The 7,606-nt window shown below is 37.5% G+C and overlaps 1 long non-coding RNA gene across 1 annotated transcript; it reads left to right on the forward strand.

The window, feature by feature from the left end:
- The first annotated feature begins 2,156 nt into the window (after nucleotides 1-2,156).
- On the forward strand, nucleotides 2,157-4,666 carry LOC128657246 (uncharacterized). The gene is made up of 2 exons (XR_008402096.1): nucleotides 2,157-2,248; nucleotides 4,322-4,666. It is a non-coding gene; the product is annotated as an uncharacterized LOC128657246 (long non-coding RNA).
- The last annotated feature ends 2,940 nt before the right edge of the window (nucleotides 4,667-7,606 follow it).

Consider the following 7,606-nt stretch of genomic DNA (forward strand, 5'->3'; position numbering starts at 1 on the left):
AAAGATAGAAAATGTGGAATGTTGGTGTAGGTGTGGCCAGCCTGGGATGGCTGGAGTTGTGAAGATAAGTGCACAATAAATGACACAGTGCAGATAATTCCAAAAAATAAAAATATAAAAAATCAAATGTCAGGGGGAAAAAATATATAAAAACCTGTAGAGAGAAAGATAAAAAACAATGTGTAGAATGATCACAATATATTCCTCCAAATGAAATAAGGCTTACCAGTGTTGTCTACGCGTTTCGGCCTTCTCTGGGCCTTTATCAAGACTGGTGTATGTTGCTTACTGATGGCCTTATATAGGGGATGTGTAATTACAACCGGAAGTGCTTTGGTTTAGCCACTTCCGGTTTGACGATTTTTGTGTATATCAGAAATAAGTCAGATATGTTATTTCTTGTCATAATTAGTGCATCAAGAGTTGCTGTATTGTATTACTAGTATTTGGAGGGTCTTTGTTTATAATTCATTATGTGTTTGTAAATACGCCGTTTTTTTGTGATGTCACTTCCGGTTTGGACACTTCCGGTTTGACTATTTTCGTGTTTATCAGAAATAATAAAGTTAAGTCAGATAGGTTATTTCTTATCATAACTAGTATATCAAAAGTTGCTGTTTTGTATTATTAGTATTTGGAGGGTCTTTGTTTATAATTTATCATGTGTGTATGAATACGCCGTGTTTGTTTGTGACGTCACTTCCGGTTTAGCCATATCCGGTTTGACGATATTTGTGTTGGTCACAAATAGTTAATAACTAAGTCTAATAGCCTTTTTGTTATGACAGTTGATAAATGCATTAATGCTTTGGTTGAATTTGTAATGTTTGGGAGATCAATGTTTATGGTCTGTCATTTGTTTATAAATCCTCCTTATTGTCTGTGACGTCACTTCCTGTTGTCAATATAAGTCTGTTTGTTATTAAAGGTATGGCATAAGTCAATTCTAGTATACATAATGAGTGTTTCTTTCGAACCGTTTATGCGCTAAATTTGTCCCTAGGGAGTTAGTGATGAGCCCTTCATGATCAGTGTATTTTATAACTTAAAGTTATATTATGATCTGAGGACTATTGTATAGGTGGTTTGAGTAATATCTCCATAAAAGGTTGGAGCAGAAGGGTAAAGGGTTAAACACCAAATAGTTCAGATCTTAGAATAGTTTCATTCTTATGTAATATGTGTAATCCCTCATATGGTTGAATGTTATTTGAATTAATTTGCATTAGTCGCTTTTGTGAGTGACACTTAACCCTATGATGGAAAATTAAATAAAATAAAATAGAAAATAAAAAATATATATAAAAATAAAAATATATACATATAAACTGGATTTTTATGCTTATAGTATATTTTGAAATATAGTATTCTCAGTGTGATTAATATCGGTGGATCATCATTTTGGGGGTGTGGTCATGAGAAGAATGTTCTTTGTTTGTTGTATCTCAGAGATATGATAAATAAATGAATTTTTTATGCCAGTGTACTGGATTGAATATACTAGATTGGATGTTGGAATATTGGCCAGATGTGAAAATATTCCAATCTTTTGAAAATTTATGCTATTTCTAGCTGTTTTCATGGACTGAAGTATAAATTTTATATGAGATGGATGTCTCTGCTAATCGAAATGTCTAAGTAATCAAATTGGCTGAGCTTGCAGAGGGAGCAGATTTTGTTAGCGCATCTCTATATTTACACAAAATATTACTAATTGTTTTCAGGGACTGTGGATGGGATGGAATAATAGAAGGAGGCCTGGTGTCTAGTGTATGGCTCGGTTTCCTATAATTAGTTGAGGAATTTGATTACATCAAATTGCATTAACTTAAATTTTGGAACTTCATATAGAGGACTGTTGTCATTCTTAATATATATAAATTGAGTCCAATTTTTTTTTTTTTTTAAATAAACTTTATGCACAATCATTCAAAAAACGTTTGTTTTTTTTAAAAATAAACTTTAATGTATCAAACAACCAATAGGCACAATTCTGAAAACGAAATTGCTTTCTTTTGGTTTATGGCGAGTGACATTTATAAGGTTAAGGCAAAGTATAAGCAAATGTAATGATTATTCTAAGTTATAAATAGATCATCTCAGGAAATCACAGGAGTAATTCTTTAGTTTTCATGTATTATCTACGGTTTTAAATGAACAATATTGAACTATTTAAAGCTCCACTCTACACAACAAAAATGTGACATCCACAACCTCCACGGGGAAGTTCTCTTTAAACAAGAAGAAGGTTTGCTGCTTTCTTTTTTTACCATATTTAACCCCTTAGTGACCTCACCTGACTGTTGTACCAATTCTTTAGCGTTAGCGACCAGGGCTATTTTTACATTGCCGCGGTGTTTGTGTTTATCTGTAATTTCCGTCTTACTTATTTTTTTTTAACCGTATTTAACCCCTTAGTGACCTGACTGTTGTACCAATTTTTTAGCGTTAGCGACCAGGGCTATTTTTACATTGCTACAGTGTTTGTGTTTATCTGTAATTTCACTCTTACTTTTTTTTTTACCATGTTTAACCCCTTAGTGACCTGACTGTTGTACCAATTTCCCTCTTAATTTTTTTTTTACCATATTTAACCCCTTAGTGACCTGACTGTTGTACCAGTTTTTTAGTGTTTGCGACCAGGGCTATTTTTACATTGCTGCAGTGTTTGCGTTTAGCTGCAATTTTCCTCTTACGCCTTTACTGTACCCACACATATTATATACCGTTTTTCTCGCCATAAGATTGACTTTCTACAGATACCATTATTTTCATCATATCATATAATTTTTACTAAATATTTTTATAAATTATGATTAAAAAATATTAAAAACCACACTTTTTTTTTTTTACTTTTACCCCCCAAATCTGTTACGCATCTACAACCCCCGAGAAAACAACATGGCTAAACAGTTTCTTCATTTTGTCCTGAGTTTTGAAATACCAAATTTTCAATTTTTACGATTAACCTTTTTCTCCTTCAGTGACCTTTTAACCCCAACCCTCCCCCTAGATCTACCCCTAACCCTACGTAACTATTTATTTTTATTATTTTTACTATTTAATTTTTTTTCATCTGTTACAGCTGAGGTCCTTAAGGAGATAAAGGGATAGTAAATTCAAAATTTAACTTGCATGATTCAGATAGAGCATGTCATTTCTTTGTTCTCTTGTTATCCCTTGCTGAAAGAGAATACGCACATATTCAACACTAGTGGGAGCTAGCTGCTGATTTTTGCCTGCACATATTTGTCTTTTGCGATTGGATGACTATGGCTCCGTTCGGGCAGCGCTCCAAGCAAACTGGGACTCGCTTGTAGCGTTTTCCTCACATTTGCAAGTGAGATGCCTGGCGTTTTTTGAGCGCTCTGATGACGTAAGTCCCAGCGCTTCCATTGTGCTGGAAAAGCTGTCACTTTTCAGAGCAAGCTCAGACACTTGGCAACATTGCAGCCTCCACACACGTTTTGCTGTGGAGGCTGCCATGTTTTTATAAGCAGCAGAGGAGGGACAGGTGAGGCGGATAAGTCTGACAGCAGCATTTAGTACAGGGCAAATTGGAGATAGGTTACTTAACCTATCTCCAATTTGCCCTGTACTAAATGCTGCTGTCATGCTTATCCGGTGTTATGCTGAGAATTGTTTCCCCAGTGTCTCTGGTTTCCCCTGCCTCTCGGCAAACATCGGAACTCTGACCCACCTCCATTCAGCTGCTCTCAGCTCAGCACCTGTAGTATTATTAGCTGAATGGGGCAGGATAAGCTACAGGGGCTGAGCTGAGAACAGCTGAATGAAGGTGGGTCAGAGGTCCAATGTTTGCCGAGAGGCAGGGGAAACCATTCTCGAACAACGGTGTTGTGTAAACAGCTTAAATAAAAATAATCCTCCACTAATAAAGAGAGACACAATTTAAACATTTTTACAGTCAGCTACAAGGGAGCCTATTTAAAAATGTTCATTATTGTGCAGCAGATCCCTTTGCGCATGCGATCGTTTTCTCTAAGCTCCCTTGCTTGTGACGTCACCTAGCGCCACGTCATCGCTGGAAGTGAAGCGCCTCCACTAGCTCCTGAGCGCTGCCCTAACGCGGCCTATATGTGTTCATCTTGCTGCCAGTAGTGCAATGTTGTTCCTTCAGCAAAGGATAACAAGAGAATGAAGCAGATTTTATAATGGAAGTAAATTGTTAACTGCATGTTCTTTCTGATTTATAAAAGTTTGTTTTTGACTTGAGTGTCCCTTAAATGATTTTTTATTTATTATGAAAATAACAGTTTTGATTCTGACTATGACTAAGTTTCCTCCCATGTGCTTGACACAGGAGCCAGCAATCATTAAAGATCTACACATTGCTATACAATGGGTTGTCAAGAATGAGGCACTGTTCTGTGGGCGCATAACCATGCCAAGTTATGTGTCAATGAATGAAGATGACCGCCAGAAGGCCATAGATAACGTGATGCAAAGAGAAGAACCAGAAGCAAGGGAGTCATTCCTCTTTGTATTTCAGCATAGAGAAGATATAGAGTTGTTTTTGCAGGCATGTCTTGACCAACAGGGCCTCCAAGTTAATGCCATGTTCAACAAATGACTGATGGACAAGGGGTGGTGGTGTGTTTCTGTTTAAATTATTGATAATAATAAAAAAATAAGATAATTAACACCATTTCTGAGTCAGTGCTTTAATAACACACTACCACAAGTATGAAGGTAAAAGATAATTATAGTTAACAGTATATATATATATATATATATATATATATATATATATATATATATATATATATATATATATATATAGCAGTAGCCTATTGTTGCTTCTGCTTTCATAGTATCAGGTTAGGGTTATAAGTTCAAATGGTTTCTGACCTTGATTGAACGCTCCGGGGAACAGCAAGAAAGCACACAAGCACAGAGAGTGTTTCTCACTAGTTCCGTTTACTGTAAGTATACACAGCAGTTATATAGCAGTCTCGCATCATGAGGGTACAGGAAATGCAGTTAGAGGAGTAACATAAAATGTCCATATATGTCTATCTAAGAAACATGTTAAAGGAAGTTGTGGGTGTTGTTTGCTGTATTACAGACAATCATATGAGTTGCAAAATGCCCTCATGTGTCGGTTAAAAGTCACCCACTAACATAATATACCCATCAACACACACAGAAACTGCACATACATACACACACCCTCACAGAGACAACCAAAGAAAACACACAGACATACTCACACACCCTCAGAGAGACATCCACAGAAAACGCAGACATACATACACACACCCACCCTCAAAGAGACATCCACATAAAAAAAAAGTCATACACATCCACCCTCACAGAGGCATCAAGAGGAAATACACAAAGACATACATACACATACCCTCACAGGGACACAAATAGAAAAAGCACAAAGACATACTCACACACCCTCACAGACATACACAGATAATGCACAAAGACATATACACCCACTCTCACAGAGAGACCAACAAAAACAACAACAAAACAGTGTGTGACATGCATGATAAAAAAAATTGCAGAAATTAAGAGATCACTTTTTAAACAATCAGATTTGCAAATGTGCAAACAAAAATTAAACTCTATGAATTCAAAATTGTAGATTAATGTTATCGGTAGATGGTTAGATGAAGAAAATTACTTTTAAAAGGTTGACATATATTTGTGTTTTTTCCCCTAAACAAGAGCAACACTTCAATTATGGTGTAAACATTTTTTTTTTTTTTTTTTTTTTTTTTTTTTTTTTTATTTATTATGTTTTCAATTTACATAGTATATCATACTGTCGTTATACATCATATTTGTTTTACAGTTAGAGCCTGTTTAATCGTTCAGACAGTTTTACAGTGTCAACATAACTTAATTTAACTTAACTACTAACTAACTCAGTATTCCTAAGTAAAGAATATCACATATATATGTTACATTACTCATTGTCTTGGAGCTATCTGTCTTACCAGTCTTATCTGCTATGCTAACTCACCTATTATCGGTGTGTCTCCTCAGGGTCGTCCCTGGTCCACGAGCCAGAAGGGAAGGGGAGGGGGAGAAGCAAGTCTGTTTCCTAGTCATTGATCTCGTCGCTCATGTGGAACTAAAAATTATTATGTTGAGTGTAGGGATGACAAATGTAGAGTTTCCCATAGAAATTTGGCGTCTAGAAAGAAGGTTAGCCTACCCCGTTTTAAGAACCCGTATTCCTCTAGACACATGAGTTCGGATGTCCTCTCTAGCCACATCTCTTTGGTTGGGGACAATGACGTCTTCCAAGCTCTAGCTATTAGAGATCGAGCTCCGTTTAACCCTATTTGTATTATAAGGTTCCTCAACTTACATGTGGTGTGGGTAGTGTCATTTAGTAATGCTATTCTAGGTGTTAGCCGGAAATCTTCTCCTACCAATCTCTGAAAGTATGCCTCCAATTCCTTCCAGAAACCCGTTATTATGGGGCAATCCCACCATATGTGCAACAAACTGCCCTGTCCACCACATCCCCTCCAACACATTCGAGAGGAGTCAGGGTAAATGGTGCTTAGTCTAGTCGGGGTCAGATACCAGCGAGATAGGATCTTATAATTCATTTCAAGTATTTGTGGGGAAACTGAAGATTTTTTCGTTCTTTGAAATATGGTGTGCCAGGAGTCCTCGTCTATGTCAGTGTGTAAGTCATGAGCCCATCTTGTAGTAAAGTTTGGAAGTGTGGTGCTTTGAGGTTCTAGTAGGAGCCGACGAGATAAAGACAGAGAGCCGCGTATTGCTGTTTCTCTGTCGCACAATCTCTCAAAAGCCGTCAAAGGGCGGAGAAACTCCTTCTTATGTGGAGACGTCTGTAGGAAATGCTGAAGTTGTGCGTATTTAAGCCAGTGTGTATACCGGCCATCTGCAATAGTGTCTAACCTGTGTCTGTCCAGTAACTTCCCATTCTCTAAAAACCTGCTTAATGGTATTGTGTATCCCCATTCCCTAAATCGTCTAAATCCCTTGTCCAGTCCCCCCACCATCTCTGTGTTAAGAATTATTGGGAACAGAGGAGATCTAATGGATGAGATGTGAGGGTATAGAGTTTTTATTTTCTCCCATTCTTTGAAAAGGTGTTTGTGTATGTCTAAGTGCTCACATTGTTTTGGTCTTAGATCAGGGGGAACCCAGCATAATGCTCTCACAAAAGGGACCTGGAGGATGTGGGAGTCAATGGAGACCCATGCTTTATGTTTCGTTGAGCCGTGCCAATCCAATATCCTCTGGAGAGTCACAGCACGATAATATTCCTCTATTTTGGGGAGGCCTACCCCGCCCATAATCGTGGGTCTGTATAAGGTGGCCCTGTTGACTCTGGGTCTAATCTTGCCCCAGACGTAGGAGTTTATCTGTCTCTGTATACGATTCAAGAACCAAGTGGGAAGGTGGACTGGCAGGGCCTGTAGTAAGTATAGAATCTTGGGTAGTATCGTCATTTTAATGGAATGTATCCTACCCCACCATGAAAGTGTTTTGGTTGCCCATGTGGTAAGGTCTCTGGATATTGTGTTAAGCAGGGACTCATAATTTTTCTTGAAAAGGGTGGAGGGAGAGGGGGAGAGATGAACACCTA

Source organism: Bombina bombina, chromosome 4, assembly GCF_027579735.1.
Source record: "Bombina bombina isolate aBomBom1 chromosome 4, aBomBom1.pri, whole genome shotgun sequence".
Taxonomy (NCBI): Eukaryota; Metazoa; Chordata; class Amphibia; order Anura; family Bombinatoridae; genus Bombina; species Bombina bombina.